The sequence below is a fragment of the Harpegnathos saltator genome, unplaced genomic scaffold (assembly GCF_003227715.2).
Source record: "Harpegnathos saltator strain DR-91 unplaced genomic scaffold, Hsal_v8.6 scaffold4, whole genome shotgun sequence".
Lineage (NCBI taxonomy): Eukaryota > Metazoa > Arthropoda > Insecta > Hymenoptera > Formicidae > Harpegnathos > Harpegnathos saltator.
In genome coordinates, this window is record NW_020230205.1 from 889,375 (window position 1) to 902,001 (window position 12,627).

A 12,627-nucleotide genomic window follows, 5' to 3' on the forward strand; every position below is an offset into this window, starting at 1 on the left:
ATAGCGTAACCATTTTTACAAATTTATATATTTTTATTTTTTTAACATTTTTTTATTGTATTTTTTATTATTTTATTATATTATTTTATTATTTTGTATTGTATTTTTTGCTTTCAAGGAATAAATATCGTTGGCAGAATGTAATTTCAAAATAGTATGCTCGCGAGCTTACGAAATGCATGGTCATAGCTTAGATATGCCGAGTCAAGAAAGCAGGGCAGGATTTATTTTCGCTCAACTTTTGTTTTTCGTTCTTATATAAGTGTCATAATAATTTTCATTGTTATTTAATCGTAATTTTCGTTTCTATATAAGAAGAAGTTACTTTATAGAAGAAGAACTTTATAAAGGATTAGAGAAAAGTTATATTTACATTTCTCGTTGTATTAACGCGCAAATTTAACAATTATATAACTATATAAATAAATATATGTCGAGTTTTGATTCTACCTTAGATCTTCTCGATAAATCGGAAAAATTTGCTATTCTTTATTTTCCTTACTCTGTGTATTCGCGTGACCGCAATTATGTTTTAACTTTAATTAGCGTATCTCCGCTACTATGTTTTTACATCATAAAACCTTTCCATTTTCGTTAAATATGAATGAATAATTGTTTCGTAATGGCTTTGATCCGACAACGATCTGCCCCAACAAATTGCATGTTATCAAGGTACTAATATTGAAGTCGCTTCTTTCACAAAGTATTTAGATACGCTGTTACAGATAAACTCTGTTATGTCACTTAACACGCTTCATAAATGAATATCGTACTGGGTTATCTCAGTGACAATGATCACATTACACCTGCACTACCGATGATGATTGATGCTCGTCCCTGGGATCGAAACCACCTGAGCGTTAACGGCTTGAGAATGACACAGCTGAATGTAGCAAGGTCGCGTTCTCCTTGGTTTTCTTCTTCTTCTTCTTCGTCTTCTTAGCGGTACAGCTCCTTTTATTCCTGTACGTGTGTCGACGTACCTTTCATTTCCAGGTTACTTGGTCATGACACGAGCGAGCAGATCGTTTGCATGCAATTACTAAAAAAGAAATGCAAAAATAATCCTAAGAAAACTAACAATATTATAGAGTAATAATGCGGAGTATATTTCATGAACAATAATATTTCGATATAAGTGTTTCTTAGCAAAAATATTTCATGGAAAAAACAAAAAGCAAAAAAATTTTCTTCGATATAAGTATAAAATGAAAAATGAAAAATAATCATTTTACGCAAGAAATAATATAATATAATATTTTACGAATTTTACAAATTTGTTCTTTTCTCTGGGGAAAATTACGAGATTTTCCCATTGTAGCAAATATATCAGTCGTTCCCTCAAATTGGCTGATGATGTTAATCCTCTTAAACGACGGCTTTCGGACCTTGATCCGGATTAAGGAGTATGAAAATATCCGATTTCAAAATATTTTCACCTTTTAACTTGTAATACCATACTTAGCTATTGACATATAGAAACATCTCTACTTCAGAAGATGTACCCGAAATTTTCTTTAAAAATTTAAAAAGAAAGTAATATAGGTCTATATAACGTTTCGTATAAATATTATAAGCAAAGTTTATGCAAATTCTGTCGAAAACTGATTTTAATTACTTTACTTTCATAAATAGTTTTTATCACTAACGATATATTATTTTTAACATTGTGCTATCATGCAATTGACTTTACCGACACAGTTATCTTCATACGAGAACATAAAAATTCTCTAGATAAAAAATTCTAAATTACTCTAATTATACTATTCTAAATCTATTCTAAATTATACATTATATTATATTTCATAATTTTCTTCGAATTGTATACAGACCCACATAATTTAACATTTTAACATCTAGAGGCACTTTAGTACGTCTTTTAACCACTCTCATTGCGTAGACATATTCGTGCATCATGACTATTGATTGTTCAAGGAAGTGGTAAGAATATTTTAATCATTATCTAAAAGAAAACCTATATAAGAAAAGTACATAAAATTATGTATATTAAACGAGATAAAATTATACGTATTTTTGTCGTCTCGTCGAATAATCAACAGTTGCATGATGACAATCATGTATATTTAGATATATTAAAAGATTATAGTTGTTACTCGATGTTAAAGCTATTATATTAGTCGGTATATATTTATATAAACAGTTTTTACGTAAATTATTCCATATATAAAAATAGATTTAAAGTTATATATACTCACTTTCAGATAATTGCCGATTATATCTCTAACAATGAGTCGCTGAAGAGCTGTTGGTGGGGATGATTGTCGGCAATAAGATGAGAGAGTATTTGAGCTCCGTGGGTAGCCTTCCTTCTATCGACCCGAACATTTCGTCCGCCCCTAGGACGCCATTACTGGATTTCATCTATATGTTCCTGCACGTTTACACGTCACCGCCGAAATTGCTTTTATATCCTCGCCACTGCACATAATGTTTAATATAAGTGCCGTTATTTCAACATGCTATTAAAAACTTTCGGCTAATTGTGTTAAGTAACTTTCAACAAAATAGCTGGATCTATCTCAAAATTAATATGCATGATACCTACATATATATATATATATATATATATATATATATATATATACATGTATGTGTGTGTATATAATATAAAACCTGATATATATATATATATATATATATACAATATGGTTAAAATATATCGACGATAATTTGCAAAGATGAAAATAAGAATATTTGTGCTTCATCAAAAACTTCACAAACCTTGGGCATGATCAATTGATTACTTTTCTTTGTAATGTAAAAGATATTTTATGCAAAGTTATTTTTAACTGCTGTAATAAATATTGTGGGTATGCATAGTAATGGTAAAAGCATGCCTCATGAAAGTACCTATCATCATGATTAAATTGTTTTTAAAGCTGTAATTACTAAGCAAGTGAAATCAATTATTTATATGATCAGGTATCACTTATAAACATCATATCATATCATTAGTTATATCGACTTTATATCTTGATGTATAGTCGCACTTTGTATTTTATAAAGTGCGACTGTGTATCATAATCGATACAGTCTCAGGCGCCAAGTAGGTACAAATATGTAAAATAAGTAAATGCTAGTTATCGATGTATGAGCATTATCTTCTCCTTCCTAAATGCAATAAAAATGAATAAATAAAACATTTTTTTGCTTTGCTCGTCTGTTATCAAGAATAATAAATAAAAATAAAGTTTAAGTTACGTATAGTTTATACTCAAAATTACTTACATGCAACATGAGCAAATGGCTCTTGGATGCATTTTTAATAGAAAGAGTAGTCGTGGTCTTGTTACTTGATACTCTCTAACACAAGGAGAACCTCCGGTCTTGTTTCATGGCTAGACGGAACGTCATGGCTGAACCGACGAATAAACCAATAAACGGGGCAACCATCTGCTTGCCAGCCGGCATCTTTCCCTTTCCTCTCATTCCCCTAGCCATTCCATAGCACCATTCTTCTCCCCTCGTGTTTCTTCCTCTTCGTCTTCCCCCTTGTGTCCCCTTTAGCACCATTTTATACGATCCTGAAATGAAATTCACGTGAGGGCTCATAGCATCTATAGGGAATATACGACTTTTGTGCCGTGATAATAAGTGAATCTACCTATGATAACAAACTCTTATCAGAGTAATCTAATGCTCGGTCGAGATAAGTCGAATAGAAATGAACAATGAATTTCCTAGTGATATAAAAATTTACTCTCTCTCTCTTTCTTGTTCTCTCTCTTTCTCTCTCTCTCTCTCTCTCTCTCTCTCTCTCTTTCTCTCTCTCTCTCTCTCTCTCTTTCTCTCTCTCTTTCTATGTATATATAGTTCTTATGTTATCTTGTTGCACTTTGATATGAATGACTGAGAAATTATAGTTATATGGAATAGTAATTTGACTTTAATATCATTATATGCAAATATCAAAATTATTAAAAAAATTATAGAGTTTGTATGAATATGTTCATAAAATATAGTTACAATCAAATCCTATTATGTGTCGCGAAAATGATCAAGAAAGCATCAATGGTTATAAATTGTATAGAAATTACATGTTAGGTCACACAAAGACTAAAACTTCGAAGAAGCTGGAAATGCGCACAGCGGGTTGGCTACAAAACCGAAGGTCAAATTGGTCGCCATTATTCGAGATCTATTACCTACAACGGTCCGTGATACCTGCTCAATCTTGAGAAAAGAAAAACGCCGACAGTGAAGTCGCTTCTTGTTATGGAAGAAACAGGAAACTTCTAGTAATTTCCATATTCGAAGCTACTTAAATTTACATTTTTAGACATCAAAATTGTTTACAGAATTCTTTTTTTATAGTAATATGTTAACATTTAGCTTAATGTATTTGATATTAACATTAAAATACATTAAATAATACGTTCAAATTTACATCTGATAAGAAATTGTAACCTATGTATGATATTTATGAATAGAAATATTTTTACTACTATTGTATAGTCAACTGCGAATGATATCGATGTGATAGTCTAGTGTAGTGAGAATATAGTTGGCCGTATGATCGCCGGTGTAAAATTAACAAGGCCTCGTTGGGTCTCTCATTGCATAGTGTGTCGTCATCTTGCGGAAATGTGTTGGTTTATCGTACACCAGTACCTTAATTTAACCTTAATTACCGTATTCGAGTTTGAAAAGTGTCAAACGCTGGTATAATGAAATGCCGTATAAATCAGTGTACAATGCATCGGGATTCTAATATAAATTGCATTAGATAGAATCGTAAAATTGGTAAATACTAAATAACGAAAGACCAGTGTGTATACCTGACACGTGTTGTGCGAATATTTGGTGATAATAGTTCCATTAACGTATAATAAATAAATATCATAAATAAATAAATGATGCTAACAGCTCGACCAGTGAATGAATGATACTGATATTTTTATTTCGGAAGGTTTAATATCACAAGTGATGACACGATTGGTATAAAAGGATATTCGGGCACGAAAAAAGTTACATGGCCGCGGGGGAAATCTTAGTAAAATCAGCTTGCCACGCTATGCGTTAAATACACGGCTACTTCACAGTGGCTGCACACATCACGAAAGGAGACGGACGACATCGATCATTCAACATTTTGTCGTGTCACGCTGTCTCTTGTTCATCCACGTGCTAGTTCACGACTACTGTTTCTACATACCTAACTCACATTCAAAACGACACGGTACCCGGCACGCGGTTTTCCAAAATTTCTTTTCTATGAATACTTTTAAGATAAACATACGATGGAAATATTTAATTAACGTATGACAGATTATTTCGGACTAATTTGCAATCGCATATATTTTTCTCGAATAATACATGTAGTTTGCATTAGAGATTGTTGAAAAGATTACTTGATAGACGTGAATTCATGTTGGAGAGATCAATCTTACCGCGGGGAGACACCTAATAAGTTTAGAGATCGGATAATTAGATATGGAATGCGTCCGGAGTAACTCTTTAATTGGGCCCGTAGCTTTCGTGCATGTCTGAGCGATTATCTAACGCCGATTATCATGTTCAGTGAAAAAAGAAAATGAATGAAACGTAGCACGTTATTTATGAATTCATATGTGAACGTTACTTCCAAGTACCGTACAAAAATAGAGGATCTAAATGAACTTGATAAGCAAATTACAACGTACGGGCAGTTCCTGCTTCTTTCAAAGGTTACACTATCTGTATCAGATTTCACTAATTTTACATAGCCGTATATTATTTGTACGCACAGTCAGTCCAGTTATTCTTTATCCGCGACAACAGGATGCATAGAGCCGAATCTTCCATGTCGGGCCCGTCGGAAACCTTCCCGCGCCGTAAATCTCGATCTGTGCGGAATATTTTTATTGTACAATTGCGTACTGTCTCGCGAGTTACGAAATGAACCGAAATGGAATCGTGTCGCGGATGAGGAGCACTGTGCAAATCGATCGGCGTCCCGCCAGATTGCAAGAGGCTATGCGGGAGTCGCAAAATTCACCACCGTCGGCGCCACCGCGGCGGTACCTTATATGTGCCGAAGTGTAACTCACCGGCTATCGACATCATGCTAATGACGATGATATCTATTTCTCTCATCTGAATAAGTCGATACAGCGGCTCAGACGTGTTATGCAAAAAAATAAAAGAATAGAACGTTGAATTGGTTTTTCGCTGTCCCGTATGATTGAAGTCGAACGCGAAAACGGCCTGATATTTGCGTTCCAAGGATTTCTCCCTGTATATGTTTATACTAGATGTTATGCTAGATATTCGACGAGACTTGACATTTGTTAACTATTAATCTGTTTAATCTATTTAAACCGAAAATACTCGTTAAAATATTAAGTTCTTTAACAGAAAGAAACAATAGATTATTGTACCATCGTGTATATCTTAACTACATTGTTGAATTAAGATATATATAAACAGAAGAAAAAAGGACTTTCTCTATACTTGCCATAATTTTTACAGAAAATGTGCTCCGAATGTTGCTCAATGCAAATTAGCTCACTTATTGGAAGTAGAAGTGCAACAATGAATCTGATTCCGAATTTTCTCTCTCTCTCTCTCTCTCTCTCACTTTCTATGATTATACATAATAATAAATTCTATACGAACTAATATTCCACCTCGGCATCAAGAGACTTTTTGCTCAAATTTTGAGATGTTGGTATTGTATTTTATATTATTCCTGCATCATTTCAAACTGATGATTCTGACAAATTATAGCAGATCGTTCTATTGCTCCGCCGCGTAGCTTTTCCTTGTTCTCGTCTGTTAAAAATAGACAGTGTCAAGGACATATAGAATGCTTCCATGACACATAATAAATATGATAAAAATCTTCTTGGTCTCTTCTTTAAAATATCTGTTGAACTGACACTGTGTCTTGACGAAAGAATCAAAATATTGTTTCTTATTTTTCTTGAATTTTTAAACGAATCTCCTTGAGGCAACACGACACTAAATATAGCACATCTTCCTCTCACAAACAATAAATAAATAAATTTTAACAGAACCATAAGAACATATACACAAACTCACCAATATACTAGTCGAATATATTTCGAGCACATTATCAATTTTACGTTGATACACTGGTTTATCGCAAAACAATTGCCTCTCGATAAGCGCACAGACGTCCATGAGAGGATGAGTCTCTGAGTTGGGGATGGAAATGCGCACGAATCGACGCTGGGCGTCGCCATCGTAGGGATGGAACAGCCAGGACTCGGTGAGGTGGTGAATTCAGGGCTGGAGTGGGGAGAATTCGAAAGTCGAGCAAGGAGCTTCGTGTCCGACCGCTACTACGGCGACCTGCAGACTGTTCTGTCGAGCGACCTCGGCGTTCCTCGCTTACGGACAGTCATTAACATAAATTGTCTTTGGTGACAGTTACCACCACCACTATCGCCACCACCACTATTCTATATCATACTTATTAAAATAAAGTAATAATCGTGATGCTACACACATAGCTTCATAATTAATTAATTTTTATATCATATATATTTTTCATTGCGTTGAAAAATCTATGAAACATCATTAAACATCATTAAACATCTTAGGAACATCTTGAAAAACTTTTTCGTCAAGGCGTAGTACACATTTACGTCATGCCATAAATCTCGTCCAGGAATGCACCGTGAAGACTCGTATACCTGAAATTGAATAGTTCCTTTCGAAAGAAGATAGTACTGTGAACGAATTCGTTATTTTCCTACGATTTTACAACATGTACAAAATTATGTACAAAATTATTGAAAAAATGTTTAATGTATCAGTAACAAATATTAACATTAATTTAATGTTGCAGAAAATAAGATATTTGTTACAAATTTTATTTTTTGTAATACCAAAATCTGACTTATTATACCCATACAGAACAAAAGTTGCAGCAATGTTGCAACTTTTGTGCTGTATGGGTATTACGTTTATATATAATAAATTTCATAAATTTTTATTATTAAAATTGTTAGTAAACCGTTGAAACAATTTGTATTTCCACATATTCCACAAGGCAATATACATATATACATATTTAGACATGTATAAAATGAGCTCTCGCTCCCGACTATACACTTACCGCTCATACTCGAATCTTCTAGGAAGGCGCTGTTGCTGATTTACGATAAGCTCTCTCTCACTTATGACTATACGTGGAGCCCATCTCTTGAAACTGGTAATAAGGCGTTGTTGCCGACTTATAATGCTGGTTTAACACGTATGCATCTATTATACGCAGAAAAGTCACACATTATTTAAACAGACATATGTTCTATATACATTCGATATGTACGTATAGATCGATATTGATTTTTTAACATGTGCTGCATTTATTCTTGTTAATATTATTATTGTTTTTTTAAATAATTAATAGTCATATAACAGAAATAGAATCGATACAGATAAACATTTCTAATGACTAGTGACCTTACTACTAACCCTACGTCTGGTAAAGGTGAATAAATATCTGTCGGTATATATACCTTATAAGACTCTTAAATGTGAACTCTTATATGATAATAAACCCTTATATTTATCACATTTAAGGTATGATAAATTTTCGGACCAAACATATCATTTAAATAATTATATGTCATAACTGTTCATTATTCTTTATTATTACTTTAAACAAGGAATATTTAATTTTTATATTTCTTTTATATTATTGATATTAGAATCCCTTAAGTGTTGTTTCTACAATTACAACTTATGTTACTAAAGAAATCGATAAACGCGCAAGGTATCTTAGATTTATTTATCAAGAAATACTTTGTTCTAAGGTTTATCTCTAACGATAAGTTACCGACATTCAGATGCAACTGTACATATGTACCAACGGATGTAAATTTAAAATTTAAGATATCATATGAGCATACTTCAAAGAATAATATTCAGGTAGTTCATCTGTGGAACACATTGATATAATAATATTCTACTAGAAACATCGTTTAATGTATAAATATAAATCGTTTAATGTATAAATATAAAATTCATGTATAGTATAAAATGTTCAATTTTTCACGTGTGCCAAATTGATACATATTAACAGCAGTAGTTTTTAAGAGATAAAATATTATATATTTGAGCTGATAAAAATATAGTAAAATGTTGTTAAATATTTTTTGTAACCTTAACATTTATTTTAAAACCAATTTCTGAAATGTACATTATCGTACATTTGAATAATTAGAAACAAAATTTATGGATTTACTAATACAAAAGTCTTTTGTAAATTTAGAAGATAATGGCTGCGTTCAGTAGAACAAAATGATCAGTGAACGCTTAGTGATTATTGTCTGTGATTGGAGCATTTTTTTAGATTCTTCATAGATCCAGAAGTACTGATCACTTTGTTCTGCTGAACGCAGCCATTGTTATTTTATTTTAATCAATCAAAAATTTTATTTTAGTAAATAAAAATATGATTTTGGAACAAAAACAACAAATATCAATTTAATATTGGAAGAAAAAAGCAAGAATATCTGTTATAAAAAATACACATTGATTAAAAAAATATGATGGTATAAAATATAAAATATATTTTTGTAGCTTTAATAAGTAATGCACAAAATTGCAATGCTACGCCAATGTTGCAACTGCAGGTGATCGTAGGTCACGTGTGACAAACTCCACCCTTTGAGTAGTAGGCTTAACCAGCAACGGACCACCTCTCGTCACCGTCATCCCCCACTTCCTCCGGACACAATTTGATTCATGATGGCTGCGTTTTGCTTCTATCGCCATCTTTCAGAAATCCTATAAAGTTATAAGATTTATTGATCGGTATAAAAGATATTACTTTTAATATATTGTTACCGACTGTATATTCTACAGGAGATTTAAAACACGTTGTCTAGTCCTTGTCACAGATGGCATAATTTCCGATTTGTAACAAAATAGGATCAGAACATTCGACAAGCGAATTAACCGATAACCTAACATAGTTTAATTTGAATTAACTAGCAACTATTTGCTCATATTTTAATGATTGATTATGGATCGTAGAAATTAAAAAATGAAGTTTACAAAAAAACAAAACCCCATTTTTTTTAGTCCAATATATATTGTTACATACATAATATAATAACATTATATAATACATTATATAATAACTGTATAGCTATTATGATATGCTCATATAACTATCATATAACATACATGTAATGCATATACGCTAGGCTATATAAATACGTGTGCCAGACAAAGGATAATTAGAATTTTTCGATCATTCATATCGTGTTCACATATCTGCGGATCAAGATTATTGAATTATTTAGAAGAAACAGCGACGATATTTCAAATATTCTGAGAAAATGGCACTCTGTATCATAAAATATAGAATTAAATATAAAAATAGAAATGAAGAGTTTAAAACATCTCATTGCTGTCTTATTAAATAATTAACAGTAACGCTGTTCCCTGCTTCTCATATGGTACATAAATTTGAACAATGTTATTTATTGTCTAAATAAATGTTATTTAATAAAAGTACTACATAAAAAAGGAATATTTTTTATTATATTTGGATCTTTTAGTTTTTAACTAACTTTTAAATATCTTGTGAGATTGCCCGGTTAGTGTATATATATATATATATATATATATATATATATATATTGTAGATCGCATTATAATAATTCCTCTCGACACACTGCGTGTAGACGTCACATCGCATTTGCAGGTGTTATAGTGCACAACCTCGCTGTCTGATGTCTTACCTAACCTTTGAACTCCCATGGGTGCAGTATTCTGAGACATGTAACTGACACTGGCCAAAGTAGAAGTGAGGTTCCTTCTTCATTGAAGGTGGCATTGGTTGAATTCACAATGTACAAGGTATTCAAGAACATATATACCGTCATTTTTCAAACTTTCGATGAAATGTGGAAATTGTGGAAGTTATATGTATATACAAAGGTCATTTATGCGTTACTGTATGATTCGTTGCTGCTGATAATCGAAATACTCTCTTAATTTAAGAATCAAACTCTTCTGAAGAAATAGAGAATTTTAATAACTCGTGAATCAATATGGCTTGAGTTCGAGAAGAAAAAAAGTGGGAGGAAAATAAAGAATGATAGAATGGACGGAGCCGTTTGCGTGTTGAATTTCCCCGTGCTACTCTTCAGCTTGGAAGCTGCTACCAAATCTCAGCCCGTCACTGCCTGTGTGATTGATATCTGTCTTCCCCTTTCCTTCATCCGTACAATTCGCATCACGGAAAGAGAGCACTATTTCGTTTCATACTTTTGTCTCGCAATCGAATTTCCACTTTCATCAAGCGGTGAGGTATTCAATCGCTTCTACTAAATAACCGGTCCTGATCGAGGAAAATTAACTTAACAAAGAATGCAGTGTGCGACGCACACATCAAACGCCTTTAAGTCCGACATTTAGAATTAAATACTTGAATGTTAAAATAGTCGCAATGACACCGCATTATATAACAACACGATGGAACCGTTTTCATGGTTCTTCCATGTTATTCTGTGAAAAAGCATAGCGAAAACTGGTACGCTCCGACCATCACCGACGTCGGTTTCAGGTAGCGCAAGCAGCAACGTCGGCGAGTTAGACGAGCGGGCGATAGAGTACCAGCCGAGTTCTGCGGCCGTCACGTCGGAGTGACGAGTGCCTTCCCCTCCAACCTACCTACCAAACCCATCCACCCGTCGGCCGCCCAACGTCACCCAACGCCACCACCGCCAGCTACCCACCCTCAGAGGGCTCTCCGGGTTCTCCGGAACCACGGAGCACCCCCTTTCACTCTTTGCTTCTCTTCGGCCCCTCTTCCTTCAACTACGGCCGACTAGTAGTCGAGGAATTCGAGTTGCTATAAATCTCCCTTGACGGGCGCGATGCCAACATGGCGAGGAAGGGGCCGGGACGTGGGTTACGGAGAACTGCGAGGGTGAAGAAGGGAGGTGGCGCAGATAGGCGGCGGGATGGGGTGCTAGAAAGGAGGGGAACGCGCTTCGCCACACCAGGAATTGTAATAGTTTTGCTAGCGGGGTTAACGCGGTGTGCGAGAGCGCCCCCGCGAGAATAGAAAGAACCCGAAGGTCGGGCGAAGTGGCTCTGTCTTGGTTCGTACCATTCTGGAATGAAGGAAGACCCCGCTTTTGTTGAGGTCCGTCACTCAAGTCTTGCGTTATGCTGAAAGGCAAACGAACCCTTTCGCAAGGGCCTGGAGATTGTAACTTGTTGTTACTCGTGACATTCTTTCGTAAAAAGATCTACTTAAACTTATATACTCAATTATTAACAGAAAATTAAATAAAATTAAGATAATTTAAAGGTTTCTGGAAACTGGTTACGATTTTGAGTCGTTATATTTCCAATATAAATGGTTTCATCATAAAAAGTTTATAATTTAAATGTTTATAGTTTAATGATACTGCGTTGGGTGAGGAGTGAAAAGGATATCGTAGTTGGTAAAGTTATTTTCTGAAATGAGCTTCTCCAGCCTTAAACCAGTAAAAGGAATAAGGTACAAACAAATTACGACAAGAGAAACTGGAGACATTCTTAAGAAACAACAAGAAGACCTAAAACTTTCCAGGTGTCGACTGCATCTATGAACTATGAACTCGTCGGTGAGTTCATCAAGTAAGTTGGATT

The 12,627-nt window shown here is 33.9% G+C and overlaps 1 long non-coding RNA gene across 2 annotated transcripts; it reads right to left on the reverse strand.

The window, feature by feature from the left end:
* Positions 1-466: 466 nt before the first annotated feature.
* On the reverse strand, positions 467-7,305 carry LOC105188809 (uncharacterized). 2 transcript variants are annotated; one of them, XR_850220.3, is made up of 4 exons: positions 7,045-7,305; positions 3,250-3,545; positions 2,217-2,439; positions 467-1,042 (listed from the first exon to the last, which is right to left on the reverse strand). It is a non-coding gene; the product is annotated as an uncharacterized LOC105188809 (long non-coding RNA). The 2 variants fall into 2 exon arrangements; XR_850218.3 differs by lacking the exon at positions 7,045-7,305 and adding an exon at positions 5,748-6,052.
* Positions 7,306-12,627: the final 5,322 nt, after the last annotated feature.